This window comes from Pogoniulus pusillus, chromosome 13 (assembly GCF_015220805.1).
Source record: "Pogoniulus pusillus isolate bPogPus1 chromosome 13, bPogPus1.pri, whole genome shotgun sequence".
Lineage (NCBI taxonomy): Eukaryota > Metazoa > Chordata > Aves > Piciformes > Lybiidae > Pogoniulus > Pogoniulus pusillus.
Window position 1 is genome coordinate 5,337,065 of NC_087276.1, and position 25,174 is coordinate 5,362,238.

At 45.9% G+C, this 25,174-nt stretch overlaps 1 long non-coding RNA gene across 2 annotated transcripts in view; it reads left to right on the forward strand.

Moving 5' to 3' along the window:
* The window catches only part of LOC135180286 (uncharacterized), a 118,490-nt gene that overhangs the window by 64,889 nt on the left and 28,427 nt on the right, over positions 1-25,174 (forward strand). For both annotated transcript variants that reach the window (XR_010304363.1, XR_010304364.1), the window contains exon 2: positions 14,145-14,217. This is a non-coding gene — a long non-coding RNA (uncharacterized LOC135180286). The remainder of the gene's footprint in view (positions 1-14,144; positions 14,218-25,174) is intronic.

Below are 25,174 nucleotides of genomic sequence, written 5' to 3' on the forward strand. Positions count from 1 at the left end.
CCCAGCCTGTAGTGCTGCTTGGGGTTGTTGTGGCCAAAGTGCAGAACCCTGCACTTGGCCTTGTTCAATCTCATCCCATTGGCCTCTGCCCACCCATCCAGCCTGGCCAGGTCCCTCTGCAGGACTCTGCTACCCTCCAACAGCTCCACAGCTGCTCCTAGCTTGGTGTTATCTGCAAACTTACTGATGCTGGACTCAATCCCCTGGCCCAGATCATCAATAAAGATGTTGAAGAGGACTGGGCCCAGCACTGATCCCTGGGGAGCACCACTAGTGACTGGATAAATATAAATATATGTTGGCAGGTTGAGTTATATGATGCTGCATCTTAGATAAGTAACTGCATCTTCACATGCATTCCAATTACCCTCAAACTAGCAGTGATAGGAGAAACCCTATCAGTTCTAGAAGGATCTACTCTTAATTTGAAGCTGTAGGGGAGGTAATTAGAATGTGCCAGAAACTGCTCAGTGAAGAGGTACAACACAGATGCCATATCCTCAATGTAGTCAGCCTCATTTGCCTGATGCTTTTATCAGCAACTCTATTTTCTTTGGGTTTGTTATTCATTGCCTTGTTGCTGAATCTCACAGCTTTATCGTGCTAAAGGTTTAAAGAACATAATTTGAGATTTCAAGTGTGCAGCTCTGCTGTGTAGCACAGTTCAGACTTGCAATTTCAACCTGTCTTGCCAAATATGTTTTTTCTCACTTGCAGTGATTCTTCATGTCACATTCTAAGTCCCTAAAGAATCTTACTCTATCTAGACATGATTATCTTGTAGCCTGAAGCCAGCTGAACACAGCTACAGATTGTAATCATGTAAGCCAAAGGTCTGGATTGCATTTCTTTCTTTTCACAAGGAATTAGTAAGCCAACAACAGGAAAAGTAGATGATTTTATTCTCACTAGTGTAGAAGTAACATAGTGATTGACTAACTGCTGTTACAACAGCAATAAAGTCACTAGTCAGGCTTTGGAAGTTATGCTGAAAACCAGAGATAGTAGAGATGAAAATTAGGTTTTCATTCTCACAGCCTCACGGGATAGTAGGGGTTGGAAAGGACCCAAGGAGATCATTGAGTCCAACTCCCCTGTCAGAGCAGGACAATCCTATCTAATACAGATCACAGAGGAACACATCCAGACAGGTCTTGAAAGGCTCCAGAGATGGAGACTCCACAACCTCTCTGGGGAGCCTGTTCCAGTGCTCTGTGACCTTTAAGTAAAGAAGTTCCCCCTTGTGTTGAGCTGGAACCTCCTGTGCTGCAGCTCCCATCCATTGCTCCTTGTCCTGTCCCAGGGAGCAAGTGACCCTCTCCCCTTCCCTTCCATTGATTCTGATCTTTCTGTTTCTACCATACCAATATATTCCTGTAACTTTTCCCATACCATGAAATGCTTCACATGAAATGTTTTGGCTACAGTGATTCATTACTTCAAAGTGGTTTAGGTACTGTTATGCTCTTCTTTTGGTCATCTTTTAGATTAGTTTTATCACTAGAAAGGCTATTGTAGGTTTTTCTTTGATAAATCATTTGCCAAGCTATCAAAGCAAGATAAAACTTCAATGAAGTGCCACAGGTAACAATAAATTGATTATAAATGTACCTGAAGCTATTCTCTGTAAATCACACAAGAAGAAAACCCCTTTGGCTATAGAATTGTCTGGAAGAACAGACAAGAATTTGTCTTTAGAAATCCACTGCAGACCTGGTTACCTGTGACACAACAAGAGCTGAGTATTGGAAATGTATGTGTAAGTCCAACCTTGCCTTGAACAGCTCCAGGGACGGCGACTCCACCACCTCCCTGGGCAGCCCATTCCAGTGTCCAATGACTCTCTCAGGGAAGAACTTTCTCCTCACCTCCAGCCTAAATTTCCCCTGGCGTAGCTTGAGGCTGTGTCCTCTTGTTCTGGTGCTGGCCACCTGAGAGAAGAGAGCAACCTCCTCCTGGCCACAACCTCCCCTCAGGTAGTTGTAGACAGCAATAAGGTCTGCCCTGAGCCTCCTCTCCAGGCTAACCAATCCCAGCTCCCTCAGCCTCTCCTCGGAGGGCTTCTGCTCTAGCCTTGAGCTCTGTGGTAAAGGGTTGGACTTGATGATCTGTAAGGTCTCTTCCAACCCTGATGATACTGTGATACTGCAAGACTTAAACATCTATAGCCACGCTCCTGGCAGGACATTAGGTGATGTAGGGAATATTTCTGCTTAGCATTTCCCAAGGAACAATGGAAATTATCTTCCACCATGTGTTTTCAGTGGTCTGTTTGCCTCTTAAATCAGAATTTTGATGGAAAGCCTAATGGAGAGACACACACTTTACACCTCAGAAATAGGATGTGCGTGGGTGTGAACAAGAAAGGCTGCATTTCAGTAAGCATGGCACAATAGGTAGCTTAGATCGTTAGGTACACTTGTGGTATTGGGGTTTTGGGAAAGTGATGGCTGTTTAGAGTTATTCAAACCATCCAGCCCAAGTGGTGGAGTCACCATCCCTGGAGGTGTTCAAGAAAAGACTGAATGAGGCACTTAGTGCCATGGTCTATTTGAGTGGCTAGGGCTGGGTGCTAGGTTGGACTAGATGATCTTGGAGGTCTCTTCCAACCTGGTTGATTCTATGATTCTAAGTATCTATATCAGTCAATGTAAGGGGCCATGTTGGTTATAGTAACATTAAATACAGTGATTTTATAGATTTGTCTGCATATTATACAGTGGAATACAAGCCAGGGACAGGCGAGAGTGCACGAGTTCAGGAGTCCTGATAGAGGGTTGGAAGGACATTAGAGAATGGTGTAACTAATGGAAACAAATGTAAGGCTGGAGTCTGTGGTTTCCACCTATCTCTGCTGACAGAACTGCTCAGACACAACATAAGTGCTGTTGAGAGAATATGAAGAATCATAGAATCAACCAGGTTGGAAGAGACCTCCAAGATCATCCAGTCCAAACTAGCACCCAGCCCTAGCCAGTCAACTAGACCATGGCACTAAGTGCCTCACCCAGGTTTTTCTTGAACACCTCCAGGGATGGTGACTCCACCACCTCCCTGGGCAGCCCATTCCAATGCCAATCACTCTCTCTGTGAAGAACTTTCTCCTAACATCCAGCCTAGACCTCCCCTGGCACAACTTGAGCCTGTGTCCCCTTGTTCTATTGCTGGTTGCCTGGGAGAAGAGGACACCCCCAGTGTGTAATCCTACCGTGGTCTTAACGCAAGTGTAAGTAGCCAATTGGAGTCTAATATGATTTGTAACCTTCTTATGTAGCATTCTGATAGGAAGTATATAAGCCTAGGCTTGGAGTGCAATAAATGGATCCAGATTTGGAACTCGCTTATGTTAAGCCTTTTTCCCCATCTCTTCTTCTGGTGGCCAAGAGAGCCAGTGGCATCCTGGCCTGCATCAGGAAGGGTGTGGCCAGCAGGAGCAGGGAGGTCATTCTGCCCCTGTACTCTGCACTGGTTAGACCACACCTTGAGTGCTGTGTTCAGTTCTGGGCCCCCCAGTTCAGGAGGGACATTGAGATGCTTGAGCGTGTCCAGAGAAGGGCGACGAGGCTGGGGAGAGGCCTTGAGCACAGCCCTACAAGGAGAGGCTGAGGGAGCTGGGATTGGTTAGCCTGGAGAAGAGGAGGCTCAGGGCAGACCTTATTGCTGTCTACAACTACCTGAGGGGGGGTTGTGGCCAGGAGGAGGTTGCTCTCTTCTCTCAGGTGGCCAGCACCAGAACAAGAGGACACAGCCTCAGGCTGCACCAGGGGAGATTTAGGCTGGAGGTGAGGAGAAAGTTCTTCCCTGAGAGAGTCATTGGACACTGGAATGGGCTGCCCGGGGAGGTGGTGGAGTCGCCGTCCCTGGGGCTGTTCAAGGCAGGATTGGACGTGGCACTTGGTGCCATGGTCTGGCCTTGAGCTCTGTGCTAAAGGGTTGGACTTGATGATTTATGAGGTCTCTTCCAACCTTGGTGATACTGTGTGTGAAAAAGCAAACAAGCATTGGAAAAAGTGAGAGGGAGTGGAAGAAATTAGAGGTCACCAATTGCAGCTTAAAACTGTCGATAAATGTTAATTCCTTTTTTCCTTCTCTCTTTTCTTTGTTTTTCCTTTTCAGAACAAGTTTGAAATAGCTTTATTGTACTACAGTTCTGCTGTACTTTGCATCAAAGGCACACAAACCACAACCACACAATATTAATGCACTTTTAATGTTCCTCTAATGAGCATAACACAGCTTGAGGATACCATTTAGGAGCTCCGTTTAAGTCAGAGCCATTATGCCTTATAAAAATAAAACTCTCTGAACCTGTTTGCTGGGAAAGTTGCTTTTGATCTTTGAGTGATGTGATGGTTTGGGTGTTCCCTGCCCCCCACATTTTGGAAATCACCCAGACTAGGCTCAGCCAGCTCTGGAAATTTGAATGAAGCTTATATTTACAGCTAGCACAATGGACAAGCAGAGGCTGCCTGGGGAGGTGGTGGAGGCACCGTCCCTGGAGGTCTTCAAGACAAGACTGGATGAGGCACTTAGTGCCACGGTGTAGTTGACTGGATGGGGCTGGGTGATAGGTTGGACTGGATGATCTTGGAGGTCTCTTCCAATCTGGTTGATTCTATGATAGATTTACAGTATATACAGTTATATGCAGAAATAGACAAGGTTAAAGGTAATGCAGAAACACAACAGCCCTCCCAGGAACCTGAGCCTCCAGGAGGGGCTCCCAACTGCCCTTCCACCTTCTCCCACTCTCCTACCTTACCCCAGACATTGCCTTGTGCCCCAGGGAAGAATGGAGGGTTGGCCAGGGGGGGCTAGGTAGCACAGTGGATTAATCAGAGAGACGGAGGATGAGGTTAGAGAGAAATGCAGCTCAGAGCTCAGGTGAAGAGCTTATCCATGTTTGGATTCTTGTTCTTATACCCCTCAGCAAGCCTATGAGTGAAGTAGACATCACCATTTGTGCCTCTTTCACAGCCTGTGACCTAATCCTTCTCACCAAAACATTCTAGCTAGCTTCAAACCAGCACAAGTGACAGCTAAAATCTCACAGTTACTTGGGCAAAAGAGCTATAAAGCACTGTCGACTGTGCTGCATCCAAATTGATGTGCCACTGAATATTTCATTGCACCACAGAGATTAGAAGATGGCATCAAGTTTTTACTTAGCATTATTAATTGAGAAAACCTCCAGCAGGTATTGAATAAGCACTTGGTGCCATGGTCTAGCCTTAAGCTCTGTGGTAAAGGGTTGGACTTGATGATCTGTGAGGTCTCTTCCAACCTTGGTGATACTGTGATACTATTTTAAGACTGTGCTGGTTTGAGGCTAATTGGAATATTTTAGTGAGAAAAATGAGATGCTAGGCTGTGAAAAGGAGACAGTCAAGAACACCCTCTGTGTCAAAAAAACTTACACGAGTTTTATTCAGAACTCCAGGTCACAACAAAATTCTTTCAGAAAGAACTTTCAGGACAGTTGTGAATGTTAGTATAAAAGACTTGCCTGGGCAAAATCTTCACACCTCACTGACTTGGATCATTAAAAGATAAAAAGAGGTCTTATTTAGCAGGAAATCAGTAGGAAAGTATTTTGATTCCTGAGCTACTCATGTTTTGGACTCTTTCCAACTACATCAACACTGCTGGATAGTGACCTGCTGTCAATTTCTGTGGAAGACAGATTCATGCTTCTGGTTATTATTCACACTGGGCTAATTAATGAATAATTCAGCTATTCTCTAAAGTTCAGAAGGAATCTCTCTCTCAGCTATTCTGAAACAACAACATTTTTGCTCAGATTTTAAAATGCACTGAATTTATGTAAATGTTTTTGTCCAGTATTTCCTATCAAAGTACATAAAACCTGCGATCATCTCTGGAAGGATCTGATGCAGTAGGTTTTCACTGGAGCACCTTTTACATGAGCCTGTGTTTCCATTAAAAGATAATTCTGATGAATTTGTGGTTTCAGAATAATGTAAATTAGATTAGAGAAGAAATTGATGTAAAGTAAGGCATGAAATGAACTACAGAGAAGCGTGTTTGGAGCCATTTTTGTTGGATTAGCTCACTTAAATAGTGACACAAGTGCTCAAGAACAAAGAAGAGAGGATGGACATTTAATTTATGGTGTAAAATGTATTGTTTCATGAAACAGTTGAGTAGAAGCATTGAATCAACCAGGTTGGAAGAGACCTCCAAGATCATCCAGTCCAATCTATCACCCAGCCGGACCATGGCAGTAAGTGCCTCATCCAGGCTTTGCTTGAACATCTCCAGGGACAGCAACTCCACCATCTCCCTGGGCAGCCCATTCCAATGCCAATCACTCTCTCTGCCAACAACTTCCTCCTAACATCCAGCCTAGATCTCCCCTGCCACAACTTGAGACTGTGTCCCCTTGTTCTGTTGCTGGTTGCCTGGGAGAAGAGACCAACCCCACCTGGCTACAGCCTCCCTTCAGGGAGTTGTAGACAGCAATGAGGTCAGGACCTTGCTAAGGCTTGAAAGTTTTCAAGTATCTACTTGGGTTTGGTTCAATCTCCAGCAGAAATAAAGGACACAAGTACATCAGCTTTGTGTTCCACATTTCAAAGTGAGGGTGGGGTTACCTCCTGGGCTATGATTGAATCTTGTGACAGATTTTCTTCCTTAGTAATTGAAATCCCAAAATTAGACCTCTCAAATGCAAGCCATCCATGCTTCAACAAACATACCAAGTTTGGGTTTATTTTGCTGTAGTAAACAAGGATGGAGAACAGTGACAGATGTATTGTGTCCAGCCCCTAGCTCCTACCTCTAGGAGTGTAAGAATGTGAATGCACAATGATGTTTATTGGTCAAGTGAAAACAGTGATTTTTTTTAATGGGAAATTAATAATAATTAACTGAGTGGCAAAAATATAGATGGTCTAAAGTGACATGTAACTAGTGTGTTAAACTTTCAGAATTGGGAACCAGGCCAGTAAATAACTTCTCAGTGTGCAAGTATTTGTCCTAATATGATTCAGAATGAGTCAAGATGAGACAAGCTTCAAAACACTTAACTTGTGTCAGACAGGCTATCTGCTGCTTATACTATTATGCTAAATTCAAGTTCTTTTCATACAGAAAGCCCTATGTAGAAATACTGGGTTTTGATTCTTTTAATGGAGTTCATTCTGCAGCAACCCCAACACACTGCAGTACATTCTGTGACTCAGTACTATGCTCCTTACTGAAAACAACCAAGGACAGGTCCCACTTAAACTTACAAATTGCCAAGACTTTGGTTAGTTAGTGCTAGTAGAAGGCAGTAGGCAGAAGTTAATGCTTGGACTGGATGATCTTGGAGGTCTCTTCCATTCTGGTTGATTCTATGGTTCTATGATTCATTCTGGTGTGTAAGAAATAAACATATAGGATCCCACGGGATATACGATTGAATCTCTAACATAAACATACAGGCTAGGGTCAGAGTGGCTGGAGAGCAGCCAGACAGAGAGGGATCTGGGGGTACTGATTGATACCTGCCTGAACATGAGCCAGCAGTGTGCCCAGGTGGCCAAGAGAGCCAGTGGCATCCTGGCCTGCATCAGGAATGGTGTGGCCAGCAGGAGCAGGGAGGTCATTCTGCCCCTGTACTCTGCACTGCTTAGACCACATCTTGAGTCCTGTGTTCAGTTCTGGGCCCCCCAGTTTAGGAGGGACATTGAGATGCTTGAGCGTGTCCAGAGAAGGGCGACGAGGCTGGGGAGAGGCCTTGAGCACAGCCCTACGAGGAGAGGCTGAGGGAGCTGGGATTGGTTAGCCTGGAGAAGAGGAGGCTCAGGGGAGACCTTATTGCTGTCTACAACTACCTGAAGGGAGGTTGTGGCCAGGAGGAGGTTGCTGTCTTCTCTCAGGTGGCCAGCACCAGAACAAGAGGACACAGCCTCAGGCTGCGCCAGGGGAGATTTAGGCTGGAGGTGAGGAGAAAGTTCTTCCCTGAGAGAGTCATTGGACACTGGAATGGGCTGCCCGGGGAGGTGGTGGAGTCGCCGTCCCTGGAGCTGTTCAAGGCAGGACTGGACGTGGCACTTGGTGCCATGGTCTAGCCTTGAGCTCTGTGGTAAAGGGTTGGACTTGATGATCTGTGAGGTCTCTTCCAACCCTGATGATACTGTGATACTGTGATAAATGTACAGATGTGTCAAGATTTACTTGGCTCTCTCTACAGTTTTTCAGTTCCTTTCTCCTGAAGGCAGAACACCCTTCTAAATAATTGCATTTTCTTTTGCTAACCCTGGGATCTTATCACGAAGGCATATCAGAATGTACAAAAGAGTGTATCAGCTGTAACAAGAGAGTTTTACTACAGCATGTGATGGTTTGAGTGTTCCCTGCCCCCCCACACTTTAGAAATCACCCAGACTAGACTCAGCCAGCTCTGGAAATATGAATGAAGCTTATATTTACAGCTGGCACAATAGACAAGCAGAGATTTACAGTATATACAGTTATAGGCAGAAATAGACAAGGCAAAAAGGTAATAGATAAACACAACAGCCCTCCCAGAAACCTGAGTCCCCAGAAGGGGCTCTCAAGCACCCCTGCACCTTCCCCCTGCCCCTCTCAACCTTACCCCAGTCCCAAGGAAGAATGGAGGTTTGGCCAGAGGTTAAGAAGCAAAGTGAATTAGCCCAAAATGGAGAGTGAGGTTAGAGAGATGCAGCTCAGCCAGCAGCCCCTGCAAGAGTGATGCCAAGAGTGTTATCTAATGTTTTTATTTCTTGTTCCCATACATCTCAGCAAGGCTGTGAGTGCAGTAGACATCACCACTGTTTTCTTTCCACAGCCTGTAATCTAGTTCTTCTCACCAAAACATTCTAGCCTGCTTCAAACCAGCACACAGCAATTCTGAACAGCCTGTGGCAGTAACATCTTTAGGACAGATTGACTTGATGCATCCCATGAAGGGTGGCTTTCTGAGCTCCAAGGTTTGCACACACCCAGTTAGAGGACATGCTATTCTCATTACAGGGGCTTCAGAATACTTGTGTGACCTGTTTAACAAACAAAATTTACAGAGGTAAGGCTTTTCAGTCTCCAAAATCTAAAGCTGCTGCTGTAGCTTTTGGTTGAAATTATTAGCGTGGAAAACTGCCTTAAAATGTTTCCTGGCTGAGGCAAATGAATGATAATTCATTTGATTAAATGGAAATGCAGTTGTGAGGTGTTGGCTGCTTTCAAACAGAGAATTTGCTTTGTAAATACACGAAGAGAAAAGACTGAGGCAGTTGTATGAACGATTTTTGCTTTGGGACAATTCTAACATAGCAATAGAGGGTTACAGGGGGTACAATTCTTGACATGTATGTAAAAATATCAAACTCAGGGACAAATAATTTATGCCTAGCCCACGTGGACTACATATCAAATGAAACACACATGTGAATAAGGCAAGTATATGGAATCTGACTAGCTGAAAATAACACTAAAACACTCTTCTGTCCCTTTTTCTTCTAGTGCTTAGGCTGAATATTGCTCCCAGGCACTGATTCCTGTCAATAGGATGTAAGTGCAGAGTAATTGTACTAATAACTTTGGACTTACACCACTATTCACTGGGTATGACTGTCAGTCTGTGTCACTGATTTGAGCTTGTTTTGTGCATCTTATTTGATCTTTTGAGAATTTAAAGAGTGTTGGATATAGTGATTGTCTGACTGTGGCAAAAGAGCCTGTAGAAAGAGCCCCTTTTTCCTTCCCAGGCATGAACAATTCTGTCAGATGAACCATATGGAATCGCAGAATTAACCAGGTTGGAAAAGACCTTTAAGATCATTGAGTCCAACCAATCACCTAACCCTTCTAATTAACTAAACCATGGCACTAAGTGCCTCATCCAGCCTCCTTTTAAACACCTCCAGGAATGGTGACTCCACCACTTCCCTGAGCAGCCCATTCCAATGCCAATCACTCTTGCAGTGAAGATCTTCTACCTAACATCCTGTCCTTGGCCATCCCTGACCTGAGCCTGGTTGCATCCTCCCGACACTGCCCTGCACATCTTTAGCACAGCACTGAGGGCAGCCCTCAGGCTCCTCTTTTCCCAGCTCCAAGCCCCAGCTCCCTCAGCCTAGCCTTGAAGGAAATGTTCAACTATAATGTTCCACTATAGATGTTCCAATATAAACATTCAAGGCAGGATTGGATGTGGCACTTGGTGCCATGGTCTAGCCTTGAGCTCTGTGGTAAAGGGTTGGACTTGATGATCTGTGAGGTCTCTTCCAACCTTGGTGATACTGTGATACTGTGATTTGCCTATTTGTAACCCAAACCCATGTGATACGCTTTATAAGACATAGTGATTTGTAATGACTGATAACAGTAGTTACTAAATAGTATATACTAACAGTATGGTACTGATAAACAACTGATAATGAAAAGGAGGAAAAGTAAACTGAGCTTCCCCTGTAAAACAAGCTGATTACTTCATTGGAAGTTACACCTCTTTGCTTTTTTTCCTCACCATATCTATGACAATTAACTGAACAACATTTTCCCTTTACTTGGTATATTAGGGCTCCTTCAGTTGAATCAAGGGCTGTCAAGGAGTGAAAAGAGTTGTCACTTAGAAATAGTTATCTATCCTCACCTATAATGTGTCCATTTGTGTTAGTTTGAGCCTAGCTAGAATGTCTTGGTGAGAAGGATTAGATCACAGGCTGTGAAAGAGAAAAAATGGTGATGTCTATTTCATTCATAAACTTGCTGAGATGTATAAGAACAAGAATCCAAACACAGATAAGGCACTTCTGCTTGGGAGCTCTGGAATGCATTTCTCTTTCTCCAGCCTCTCTGCTGTCTCTCTGATTAATCCACTTTGCTTGCTAACCCCCCGGCCAAACCTCCATTCTTCCTTGGGACTGGGGTAAGGTTCAGAGAGAAGGTGGAAGGGTGGTTGGGAGCCCCTGCTGGGGACTCAGGTTTCTGGGAGGGCTGTTGTGTTTCTGTATTACCTTTTACCTTGTCTATTTCTGTCTATAACTGTATATACTGTAACTACCTGCTTGTCTATTGTGCCAGCTGTAAATATAAGCTTCATTCAAATTTCCAGAGGTGGCTGAGCCTTGTCTGGGTGATTTCCAAAGTCTGGGGGGGCAGAGAACACCCAAACCATCACACCGTTGCTCACAAGAGCACTTCTGTGCTGTTTCAGCCACCTCCTTTTCCTATAGGGAACTTTAACCTGAACAGCTTACAGGCAAACTCTGGAATAAGGTAGAGGGGTGGAAAGAAAGTGGAAAGGTGGTTGGGAGCCTCTTCTGGGGACTCAGGTTTCTGGGAGGGCTGTTGTGTTTCTGGATTACCTTTAACTTGCATATTTCTGTCTATAGCTGTAAATACTGTAACTACCTGCTTGTATACTGTGCTAAGCTGTGAATATAAAGCTTCATTCCTTAACTCTCAGCCTGGCTAAGTCTAGTCTGGCTGATTTCATAAGGGGAGGGGGGCCCCAAGTAACTCCCAAACTGTCACAGTAGTATTTTATCAGAGGTGAAAGGAATATTTACTGGAACACTGACACTGGTGTATTAAGTTTCATCATTCAGATTTCTCATCACAGCCCTCTACTGATGTAAGGCCAGGACATGGGTGGAGTTAAGTGGCTATGTGGTAATGCACTGCAATCAGACATAGAGTTGACAAGTGGGTGGAAAACATTTTTCTAGCAATGGGACTGATTAGACATTCACAGTTAGAGCTGAAGCACTGTAGAAATGCAAATAGATTTGTTCTCCATAATGCCAGCAATTACTGCTTTCCTTTATCCTATAGCTGGGTTAAAGCAGGGAGAAAAGGACTGGCATTCCTGCACACACATTCTGCCCTTCCTTATTTCCATGCTCCCACGTTTTGATGCATACTGGCAAAGCACCCAAGAAAGTACTGCAGAATAGCCTGTCAGGGATGGAACAATCAGCTGTGTGGTCTAACAGCTCTTTTCTTGCTCTAATTTCTGTGCTTCCATGATCCACTCCATCCTTTCACCGCATCAAAGATCAGGGAAGGGTTATAGTTCTAAATGAGCAGGGCTGGAGAACATTCCTGTCTTGGGAGGACACTGATAGAAACCAACTGACATTGCATCACTGAGCATTGCCTCCTATGAACCGTGGTAACTTTGGAGTTTGATACTTGTACAGCAGTCATGACAGAGCTTGTTTAAGGCAGACACACAGTTTTAGAAGATACCTGTTTAGCCTTCACTGCAAGCTGTAAATTGCAGAACTATTTTTTCTTTCCCCCCATCTTTAACCTCTTATGGACTATGGATTGCTCAAAATACTTGCCAGTCACAGCTTGTACCATACACTGAACCAGAGTTCCTGAGATACTGCTCTTAGCACATTATAGAAGTCTTGCTTCAATCAGGCAGGCCACTGCAGGTGGGAAAAAAGATCAAAACTACACAAAAAAAGGGAAAAAAGTGCTTCAGGAATAAGCAAACACTAATTGGTTTGGGCTGCCTGTTGGTATAGCACCAAGTAATTCAGTCAGTATTCTCGAATTCTGCAGCAGGAGAAGTGTGGCCAGCAGGGACAGGGAGGTGATTCTCCTCCTCTACTCTGCTGTGCTCTGCTCAGACCCCACCTGGAGTACTGCATCCAGTTCTGGAGTCCCCATTACAAGAGGGATGTGGAGCTGCTGGAGTGTGTCCAGAGAAGGGCCAGGAGGATGCTCAGAGGGCTGCAGCAGCTCTGCTGTGAGCACAGACTGAAAGAGTTGGGGCTGTGCAGGCTGGAGAAGAGGCTCCAAGGTGACCTTCTTGTGGCCTTCCAGGATCTGAAGGGAGCCTACAAAAAAGATGGGGAGGGACTTTTGAGGCTGTCAGGGAGTGACAGGACTGGGAGAATGGTGCAAAGATGGAAGTGGGTAGGTTCAGATTGGATGTGAGGAGGAAGTTGTTGAGCATGAGAGTGGTGAGAGGCTGGAATGGGTTGCCCAGGGAGGTGGTTGAGGCCCCACGGCTGGAGGTGTTTAAGGCCAGGCTGGCTGAGGCTGTGTGCAGCCTGCTCTAGGGTAGGGTGTCCCTGGGCATGGCAGGGGAGTTGGAACTGGCTGATCCTTCTCTGGAGCCTTTCAAGGCCTGTCTGGATGTGTTCCTCTGTGATCTGTGTTAGATAGTATTCTCCTGCTCTGGCAGGGGGGTTGGACTCGATGATCTCCTTGGATCCCTTCCAATCCCTAATATCCTGTGAAATTTGTGGTCCCTTCCAACCCTGACTGACTCTCTGATTCCATGATTCTAATTTCTTGACAGAACTTTCAAAGCAAGCTTTTTCTACTTCCTTCAGTGCAGAATTCTTGCTGCCTTTAAAAGCTCTCTGCTTCCTCCAGAGTGGAATTCTTGCTGCATTCGCCTGACAATATTATGACTTTTCTACTACGTTTCAAGGTGTCGTGTGGTCAGCAGGAGCAGGGAGGTCATTCTGCCCCTGTACTCTGCACTGGTTAGACCACACCTTGAGTGCTGTGTTCAGTTCTGGGCCCCCCAGTTTAGGAGGGACATTGAGATGCTTGAGCGTGTCCAGAGAAGGGCGATGAGGCTGGGGAGAGGCCTTGAGCACAGCCCTACGAGGAGAGGCTGAGGGAGCTGGGATTGGTTAGCCTGGAGAGGAGGAGGCTCAGGGGAGACCTTATTGCTGTCTACAACTACCTGAGGGGTGGTTGTGGCCAGGAGGAGGTTGCTCTCTTCTCTCAGGTGGCCAGCACCAGAACAAGAGGACACAGCCTCAAGCTATGCCAGGGGAAATTTAGGCATGAGGTGAGGAGAAAGTTCTTCACTGAGAGAGTCATTGGACACTGGAATGGGCTGCCCAGGGAGGTGGTGGAGTCGCCGTCCCTGGAGCTGTTCAAGGCAGGACTGGACGTGGCACTTGGTGCCATGGTCTGGCCTTGAGCTCTGTGGTAAAGGGTTGGACTTGATGATCTGTGAGGTCTCTTCCAACCCTGATGATACTGTAAGACTGTGATACACACATGCAGCCCTCTTTCCTCATTGCAGTTTCTCCTGTACAACAGCCACTGGTCTCTTTCACACCCATCAAACACCTACTGAAGTCAGCAGACGTTTAGCCTGTGCAAGGAAATAATGATGACAATTTATTTTCTAGCAACCGAACGTAAGGCACAACCCAAACAGAATTCGAGAGACGAGACAGAAGAGCGCGGCAGAGCTGCCTGCAGGTAAGCAATAACTCCAGCAACAAGAGATGCCACATGACAGATGAGGGAACCTCACAACTGGAAAGGAATGTTAATGCCTGTCCTGCTGCAGGGAGCCGCATGGGCTGCAGGGGGGAGAGCAGCAGCGCCCAGCGGTACCCTGAGCCCGGCCGTTAGCTGCGCTTTGCCGCCCTCTGCTGGCCAAATCCTGCCCTAGCAGCTGGGAGTCCTTTTACCCCACTAAAGCCTTCTTTGAAGCAGGTTTTCTTTGTGTGCGGTTTTTGGCTTTGGTTTGTTTGTTTTCTGGGGCACTAACTACAATTAAACTTTCAGGAGCCTTTTACCTTGCAAAATATTACAGCAGCTTGGTTCTGAGGTGTTCTCAGCTCCCAGTACAAATCTGGAAAGGGACATTTTGTTTGCCACATCTTTTTCAGTTACTTCTGTCAGCTGCAGTTGGGACAGGATAACAATGTCAAAAAGATAGGCAGGATTCTGCACCAAAGCTTCTGTCCTAGTCACCAATCAGACTACCATGAAGCATATCATAGAATCATAGAATCAAACAGGTTGGAAGAGACCTCCAAGATCATCCAGTCCAATCTATCACCCAGCCCTGTCCAGTCGACCAGACCATGGCACCAAGTGCCTCAGCCAGTCGTTTTTTTAGCACCTCCAGGGACAGTGACTCCACCACCTCCCTGAGCAGCCCATTCCAATGCCAATCACTCTCTCTGCCAACAACTTCCTCCTAACATCCAGCCTAGACCTCCCCTGGCACAACTTGAGACTGTGTCCCCTTCTTCTGTTGCTGGTTGCCTGGGAGAAGGGACCAACCCCCACCTTTTACCTTTTACCTTGCAAAATATTACAGCAGCTTGGTTCTGAGGTGTTCTCAGCTCCCAGTACAAATCTGGAAAGGGACATTTTGTTTGCCACATCTTTTTCAACTACTTCAGCCAATTGCAGCTGGGACAGGACACAGTGTCAAAAAGATAGGCAGGATTCTGCACCAAAGCTTCTGTCCCACACACCAATCTGTCACCACCATGCAGCATAGGACTTTGATCTGGCCTCAGGAGTCCCCTAGGGTGGATTGCTCCCAACTCTTCTGCTTGTCCATATCCTGTTTCATCTTGAGACTTGTATAGGGTTAACACTCCTGAGGGAGTGACCCTGAACCTGACCCTGGGGGTCTTGGCCCCTCCCCAGGGGTGGGCCACACTCCAGGTGATGGTTAGCCCACTCCCCCCACTTCCTGTGGTATAAAAGAGGAGCACTTCCTGCTCCTCACTCTCCTTTGCCTTGGCTCCCTCTGGACACACACACTCATACTGCATACCAGCACACCATGTGGCAGCCACGAGGCAGAGACACCATCACATTGCTCAGGTTGTATCCATCCCTGTTTGTATTTTGCTGTTTTTCCCTTCCTTATCTTTTGTAAACTCCCCTACCTCCAATACCTTTTCTAAGTTATAGTTAAACTTTTCCTTTTTAACTTCCAAATCAAGTGAGATTGATTTATTGGGGTGTGCTTATCTCTTTTTCTCTCTCCCTATCTTTGGGAAAAGGAGGGGGGAGAGGGGAGGGCACTCTATAAATTCTATAAATTGTCATTGGGTCTACTAAAGTTATTAGAGTCTCTGGGAACCTGCATTTGAACCCAAGACAAGACTGAAGAACATGTTGTAATGGAGAGGTAATTAACTAATGGGAGATGATATTTTTTTAAACAAATACTATTGTTTATTAATTTTAAATGCTCAGGAGCCTTGCCCCTCCCCCCCTCCTCTGACCCCTAATTTTAATAATAATCAGGCTCTTCTGCAATGGTCATGGAAGCATTATACAAATGCTAACACAGGATCTAGACCATTTAAGCAACAACTAGTGTGAAAATATAAACGTTAATTGAACTCAATTGAACTGGAAGAAATGGTTCTTGCAGTCAGCACATGGCTTGAGGTTAATTATACAACTTGTCCACTAGATAGACTCAAGGAGCTCCTTTCTGCTTATGGCAGAAGGCAATTAGTGGATTGCAAGAGGCTGTAACTACTCATAAAATATTATCTCCTGACTCATGGGGCTAGCTACAGCTTCAGACAGTACCCAAACACTTTCAGGGAATTCTGTTGGTGTCTTTTCAGACACTGAGGCTTTTGACTGTTCCCAGGCTCCACAGCATGCTGGGGAAAGGAGGTAGATGATCTCTGACCTTATCCTCACTTCTCTGGATGATCTGTGTACCTCCAGGGCTTCCTGTCTTGGCAGGAGACCTTCGGGTGTAGGCAGAATGTCTTGCCATGTGCAGTCACAGCACGATGTCACTCTGGCTATGCAGGCCTATCACACAGAGGTATTTAGAGCCTATTCCTGGTAAACTCGAGGCAGGCAGTTTCCAGTCAGTTCAGGATACAAGAAGGCAGTGAGGCAGAATACTGCCAGAAGCAGAGAGAAATGGCAGCAGCAGCAGCAAACACAAATACAATGGCAGAGCATGTTGTGTTACCTGCTCATTTCTTGTTATCACTCCAGCCTAAGACAGACAGCTTTGGAAACACAGTAGCCAATCAGAATAGCAATTAGCTAAGCTTAACCATATGAGGTGAAATCATAGGCTTGCTTTACCCAAATTTGGGAAAAATATAAGCCTTGCACGAGGCAGGCACAAGCCAAGTGTGTGTACCTTATTTACCACAGGGTGTAAATAGGAGCAAAACAAACCAGAGTCCTTAGACTCAGTGGCTCCAGGTTCTTTGTCCTCTTTCCCACTGCTGCTTCTCCCCAAAACAAAGAGAAGGAAGCAGAAGAGCATGTCTGGGTAAGCCAGGACATGCATAAGCCTATTGTGGCCTATTCAGGCTTATCACGACACATGTGAGCCTTGCTTGTATTTGTTTTGGATGACTGAAATTAGTACCAATGTTAGTAGAGGATGAAAAACAGATCTAGGAGCTCCATTTTCATTCACTGAAGCTTGCATGTATCTGGTGGCATAGAAAGGAGAATTGCCTTCAACACTTTGCCAGAAGGAAAAAACCACAGATGAAAGAATGAATCACAGCACTAAGGCTGTGATTTCCATTGCATTTTGCTGTTCAGCTCTTGCTCCCCTCCCTCCTGGAATCAAGCTGCCACCATGGCGTTTGACTACCTGCCTCCACGTGGTTGAACATGCCTCCAGGCATCCTTCTTGTAAATCCTCCTTGCCACATTTGAAAGATCACCTGCCTCCCCAGCATCTGTTCCTGAGTGATGCTGACCAATGCTAAAGGAGAGAGAGAAAGGGCGTCCCAGCGGCAATTTTATCAACTGGAAATCACACATGAGGCTTTCAGAATGGGTTAGTAAGAGGAAATTAAGAACAGGCTAAATTATAATGATCCAGCAGATCAAAGAAGTGAGAGGAAGACTAGAAAGAAACTCAGATGTCTTTTACAGGGCAGAAAGCCCTGCAGAAAAGGAAATATGAAGACACAAATATCTCAGCATAACATCTTGGCGCTGCACTGTTACACATTCCCTTGAGAGAGAGGCTTGCATAGTATCACTGTGGAAAGAAAAGAGCATTCCAGCAGGGATATTGGCTGAATAACAAAGCAGTGTCTCTACCCCCAGCATATTGTGAAAACACCCACTCTTTTTTTCATGAAATGACATAGTTTGTGTTCTTGGAGGTCTCTTCCAACCTGGTTGATTCTATGGTTGGACAGGGATGGGTGGTAGGCTGGACTGGATGATTTTGGAGGTCCTTTCCAACCTGGTTAGGTTAATTCTATGACTCTGTGATTGGCCAGGGCTGGGTGCTAGGTTGGACTGGATGATCTTGGAGGTCTCTTCCAACCTGCTTGATTCTATGATTCTTTAGATTGTGCAGCTTTTAGTTGGATGCTGTTTTGCAGTTTTTCTTCATGAGGCATTAAAAAATAACTGACTGTAAGGTTTTTGAACAAGAAGAATATCCTCAATGTCACAATTCCACTTAAAATAGCAAAGGCAATGAGGCTTGCCAATAAAACCAGGCTTGACAACAGAGGTGTGGCACACCTCAGAAATGTGTTGCCTGCCTTCAGCCATCTGTCCTGGCTGCTATCAAAGTGTTGAGACCTTGTAACACAAAGGAGTTAGCTGTTGCTGAAAAGAGATATGAAGGCAGAGTTTGAATAATTGATTCTTTCAAAGCAAAAGCCACTCAGAGGACAGTACCTCAAGAAAAGGGAAAGAACACAGAGGAAAAATGGTTTTGAATGGTATTGCTACAGATGCCTCATTTACAGCCCACAACAAGCTAACCTCAAGGTGTGGTGGGTTTTTTTTTAGTTGGTTTATTTTTTTTTCTCCTCAACAAAGGAGCCCTTCCTGAGGCTTTTTAATCAGGGGGAATGTGATCTGAGAAGCTTTGTAGAACTGTTGGTCCTTTAAAAGCATTTGTGGGCAATTATTGGGAAACTGCTACCAGTGTGCTCTGCAGATGTGGCAGCAGCCTGCCTCACTGCATCACGTAGCTTTCCCAAGCAAGGAAAGAACAGCCTGGTTTAAAGAGTTTAGACAAAGGGGAAATTGTCCTTATGCTATACTGAACATTTAAAACTTCACTCTTTTGTCTCTATCCTGGGCTTCAAGCATGTGAACAGCCTATGAAGCTCTGCTCTTCAGATACTCACAGTTGTGCATCATATGGTGCACACAGCCCAGTGATTACAGCAGGCCATGGGGCTTCCAAGTTGTCTCCCAGCTCTGTTACCAACTGTAGTGGAGAGTGGTGGTGAATGGTGTCACATCCAGCTGGCACCGTCCCTGGAGGTATCAAAAGCCTGGATGAGGCACTTAGTGCCATGGTCTGGTTGACTGGACAGGGCTGGGTGCTAGGTTGGACTGCACGATCTTGGAGGTCTCTTCCAACCTCATTGATTCTATGGTTCTGTGATTTAATCTTAACCTGCCAGCAAGTGCACTTTTCTGCCTCTAAAGCAAGAGCAATATTCTGCCTCAGAGAAATCAAGCCAAGCACAAGCAGTGCTTTAATGTCTTTGAACATGAAGGCCTGTGTAGCCTGTGGGTTAGACAGGTGACAATGCTGTGCTACCACACAGACTGTGGATTTCTGTTTGGGCCACACAAGATAGTTTTAATAGGAGGATTTCTGAAAGCTGGTGAGATCAAGGCACTCATTGTGGAAGAGCTTGTGGGTAGAAAGTCTGCTCGTCTGTGCAGCTCAGAAAGTAACAATCACTGGTTTGAAATCCATCTGGAACTTGGTTGCTAATGCTGTTCCTCAGAGATGGATACTGAGATGCATTCAAACATGACCAGACAAGCAAGCTCAGAGCAACCTGCTCTAGCTTTTGAAATTAGCCTTGTTTCCATCAGGGAATTGGACCTGAGGTCAATTCTACCCTAAATTATTTGATGACTGTGAGAAAAGTGTGCTGAAGAGCAATCTGTCTGAGAAAGCTGTTAGAAGGGAGACAAAGTGAAATCTGTGGTGTTCATACAGAATAGAACCTGAAGGGGCATTGTAGCCAGGTGGGGGGTGGCCTCTTCTCCCAGGCAACCAGCAATAGAACAAGGGGACACAGTCTCAAGTTGTGCCAGGGTAGGTATAGGCTGGATATTAGGAAGAAGTTCTTCACAGAGAGAGTGATTGGCATTGGAATGGGCTGCCCAGGGAGGTGGTGGAGGCACCGTCCCTGGGGGTCTTCAAGAAAAGCCTGGATGAGGCACTTAGTGCCATGGTCTGGTTGATTGGATAGGGCTGGGTGCTAGGTTGGACTGGATGATCTTGGAGGTCTCTTCCAACCTGGTTGATTCTATGATTCTATGATTCTAATGGTTTAGGTTGGAAATGACCTCAAGGATCATCCAGTTCCAACCCCGTGCCATAGGCAGGGACATCTCCCATTAGAGCAGGTTGCTCAAAGCCTCATCCGACCTGGCCTTGAACATCTCCAGGGAGGGAGCAGCCACAACCTCCCTGGGCAACCTGTGCCAGTGTCTCACCAATGACTAGCTGGTGTGTTTATAAACCCTCTCAGCCTAACAGCAGTTGTGCTCCTCCATGCAAGGTTTATCAGATGCAAGTGCACAATTTGACAAAGCTGCTCAGAAGAGGGACGTGTAAAAGGTTGATGGTAAACAAAACTTCCTTTGAGTTGCATGTCATGAAATTGTCAAGGTGGCATGTAGATCTGTGCCACCCTCTCCTTTTCTGCTCCAAAGCAAGGACACCAGTGTGCCTGTAGGATTCCAAGTGCTGGTCAGTTTGAAAAGACTGAAGGCTGCAGGCAGCTCCATGGTACTGAAGTAGAATAGGATTTTCTTTCTCGGTCTTACATTTCTGTTACAACTTTCACCCTGAAGCAGCTGAAAGCTCTTTGCAGCCAATTCCCAAACTCCTGTGTACATGACAGAGGTCATGTCATTGTCTATCTCAATCCAGAAGGAAGCACAGCATGGCTTGCTACCTAGCAAAGCCATACAGCTACATATGGCATCAAGCAATGCACAGTGGAGATGGGTAGGCTCAGGCTGGAGGTGAGGAGGAAGTTGTTGAGCATGAGAGTGGTGAGAGCCTGGAATGGGTTGCCCAGGGAGGTGGTTGAGGCCCCATGGCTGGAGGTGTTTAAGGCCAGGCTGAATGGGGCTCTGGCCAGCCTGCTCTAGGGTAGGGTGTCCCTGGGCATGGCAGGGGGGTTGGAACTGGATGATCCTTGTGGTCTCTTCCAACCCTGGCTGATTCTGTGATTCTAAGTCTTCCTCAGATGTATGCATTGTTTGCAGCTTTCTCACGCAGTGTGGAAGAATAGCTATAGGAGATGGAAACAGAGCAAAGAGACCAGAGTCAGTAAACCTCCTCTTCTCTCTCCTTTCATCTCCTCTGTGGCCTGGAATTCTTCTGGGAATAGGGTTATATACCTCTGAAGATGGCAGTGAACAGTCAGGATAGGAGGCCCAGGAGAGATACATATTTTTCATTTCACCAGCCCTGTAAAGATGTTTGACTCTGAAATTTAGTATAAAGACTGCAAGAGGAGTCTTGCATGCTTCAGCTACAGCAGCATTTGGAAGTCTCAAGAAGCTGGGGTGCACAGATGTATGGGTGGTCTGTACCCTGAGATACAGCAGAGGACAGCCTGTGGAGACCACATTGAGTGTCAACTCTTAAAGGATCCATGAAGAACACTCAAGAAGCTGGGGTGCACAGATGTATGGGTGGTCTGTACCCTGAGATACAGCAGCGGGCAGCCTGTGGAGACCACATTGAGTGTCAACTCTTAAAGGATCCATGAAGAACACTCAAGAAGCTGGGGTGCACAGATGTATGGGTGGTCTGTACCCTGAGATACAGCAGCGGGCAGCCTGTGGAGACCACATTGAGTGTCAACTCTTAAAGGACCCATGAAGAACACTCAAGAAGCTGGGGTGCACAGATATATGGATGGTCTGTACCCTGAGATACAGCAGCGGGCAGCCTGTGGAGACCACATTGAGTGTCAACTCTTAAAGGATCCATGAAGAACACTCAAGAAGCTGGGGTGCACAGATATATGGATGGTCTGTACCCTGAGATACAGCAGAGGGCAGCCTGTGGAGACCACATTGAGTGTCAACTCTTAAAGGATCCATGAAGAACACTCAAGAAGCTGGGGTGCACAGATGTATGGATGGTCTGTATCCTGAGATACAGCAGAGGGCAGCCTGTGGAGACCACATTGAGTGTGAACTCTTAAAGGATCCATGAAGATGGATCTATGGATGTTCATAGACATTGGGAGATATATCCAAAAAACTTTGCCAAAAAACCCAATCAATCAAACCTACCCACTCACCCTCCTCAGAAAATAACCTCAAACCACAAAGCCCAAAACCCCCAAACAACTCAAGACAAACAAACTCCAGACAAAGCCCTTCCCTCCAGTGTGGGGTTTCTTCCCAGGAAAACCTCTGGCCTTGGATGTTTCTCCTGCTTGGCAACAAGAGCCATTTGCTTGTTTCTCAGAAGAAAGCATGGTTTAAATTTGTTTACAGGCTTCCTGGAGAACCTACTGGATATCAAACACCAAATGAAACATTCCTGATTTTAGATGAGTCCCCTGGTATTACAGACTCGTTTTGTTTCTGCAGTCCCCTACCTTTGGTGCTCCCTGTAACACAATTCCTTCCATACCCTTAGTGTGCTGAGGGGTCCTTCTGGCAAACACCAATAACTGCACCCTGCTGTTCACCACATCTGTTAAGGAGAAGGGAAAAGTGTGTTTTCTGCATGATCAACTCTGCTGTAATAAACAATGTCAGATGTTTATTGTGCAATAGCTCCAGATTCTGACTGAACTTGCAGCAACACAGGCTTGAACGCATCAAAGTACTCTTGGAAGACCTTTCAGCTCTGTTGTGGGTGTTAGTGGTCTGGGAAGCACTATTTTAGAGGAGTGTATTGATTTCACACAGCCTCTTATCCATTAAGCTGACAAGTCATGCAAATTAGAGGCTTTTTTTAACTACTTCATAGCTTTAAGAACTGCTAGAACTCTCTGGGAGTTATGCCTGTGAGAAAGCCTTTTCCCTTTATGCTCCCTTTGCAAAGTTCCTCTATTCAGATGTCACAGCAGCTTTTCTTGTCTAGCTTCTCTAAACCTCAAACTTTACTAACCCCTTATGGATTCATCAAACAATTCTGGGCCAACCAGAGCCTGGGCTGCAGCAGGAGAAGTGTGGCCAGCATGGCCAGGGAGGTGATTCTCCCCCTCTGCTGTGCTCTGCTGAGACCCCACCTGGAGTACTGCATCCAGTTCTGGAGTCCTCATTGCAAGAGGGATGTGGAGATGCTGGAGAGTGCCCAGAGAAGGGCCATGAGAATGCTCAGAGGGCTGCAGCAGCTCTGCTGTGAGGACAGACTGAAAGAGTTGGGGCTGTGCAGTCTGCAGAAGAGGAGGCTCCCATGTGACCTTCTTGTGGCCTTCCAGGATCTGAAGGGGGCCTCGAGAAAAGCTGGGGAGGGACTTTCTAGGCTCTCAGGGAGTGACAGGACTGGGGGGAATGGAGCAAAGCTGGAGATGGGACATGAGGAGGAAGTTGTTGAGCATGAGAGTGGTGAGAGTCTGGAATGGGTTGCCCAGGGAGGTGGTTGAGGCCCCATGGCTGGAGGTGTTTAAGGCCAGGCTGGCTGAGGCTGTGGGCAGCCTGCTCTAGGGTAGGGTGTCCCTGCCCATGGCAGGGGGGTTGGAACTGCCTGATCCTTGTGGTCCCTTCCAGCCCTGATTGATTCTATGATTCTATGAATATTTATTACCTTTTTACCATCCATCTGATGACAAAAGTGTTTCTGTTTCTCTCCTTTCTGCCTCGGCTAGAAGTGTGTTTCTCTCTGCACATTTTGTACCTTAGCTGCTAAAGAAAAAGGCTTATACACTTCTGAAGAAGTACCAAGGCTGAGCAGTTTCATGTGTAAGTACACTAAAGCTGTTAAGTGGGCCCTTATGTGCAGGGGGGATTGAAACTGGCTGCTCCTTGTGGTCCCTTCCAACCCTGACTGATTCTATGAACCACCTCTAAACAAAAGCACTAAGCACTGCACCTTGCAGTTAGCAATTCCATAGACTGCAACAGAACTGTTGCAGATTCAGACTGCCCAGAGAATCAAAGCTAATGCACTGAGGGACTGAGCTACACACCAACAAATAAACAAACTGATTCTTTTCCTGCTGGGCCTCAGGGTTAGGTTGTCTTCTTTAGATAGCTCTGAAGAGATTAAGTTTGATTTTCCAGCTAAATAATTCCTGATGAGTTACCTCCAGTCAGTCCAACAGTGGTGGAATAGTGCCTCATGATGATACTGTGATACTGTGACTGAGGCACTGCACAAGTGGTGCAAAGGTCTCAGTTATGGATTTGCTTTGGGCACAAAAGCAACCAAAAACACAAAGTCAGGCACCAGTGCAGGTACTATGCTCTTACAAAAGTTATACTATGTACAAATGAATGTCTGCTCACTACTTTAATTTCCAGTCATAGGCTAAATTTCTGGCTCCAGAAGATTAATAGAAATTATTGAAGTCAGGCATCTGCTCTTCAGAAGCAGATGCCCTTGCACTGAGGACAGGTTGGTCTCTTCTGCCAGGTAACCAGCAACAGAAGAAGGGGACACAGTCTCAAGTTGTGCCAGGGGAGGTCTAGGCTGGCTGTTAGGAGAAAGTTGTTGGCAGAGAGAGTGATTGGCATTGGAATGGGCTGCCCAGGGAGGTGGTGGAGTCACCATCCCTGGAGGTGTTCATGAAAAGCCTGGATGAGGCACTTAGTGCCATGGTCTGTTTGATTTGCTATGGCTGGGTGCTAGGTTAGACTGGATGATCTTGGAAGCCTCTTTCAACCTGATTGATTCTAGGATTCTGGTGAAAAACTGCAGAAGTACATTTTTGTATTAACTGTAACAGGAGTCGTTGTCTGTCTTAGGAGTCCTGAATTTTAGATAATTAACTCAATTAAGGCCAGTATTAATCTTCCATTCCTAGATCCCATATTTATACAGTCTCAAGAATACATTGTCTTCTACAGAACGTGCTGCAGGATACTAACAGATCTTTTGCCTCCAGAAATGAAGTGTGTGAGATCTCCAAAAGCACAGCTGATTTTCATTTGCCTCCTGCAGCACATTAGTGCCACAGGCATCCCCCTTCTCTAAATATCTATGCTTCAGCAAATACGTAATAATATTTACTTCTTCAGGATCAGAAATCCTGACTGCACGTTGTGTTATTCAGAGCTGTGTTCTAAAGCATATACAGTTGTAAGTCAAGATACTGCCCATTCTTCCTGACAAAAACTTATGCTGAGGTCAAAAGGGAATTGCAGCTGGATACAGCCCAAAGCGTGGTGTGATCATGTTTTCTGGTTTTGACATTAGTGCTTTTGTCAATCAGGAAGGCTGCCAGGGATTGTTTCCTAAATACTGTTGGAATCTTCCCTTTTTAGTTTA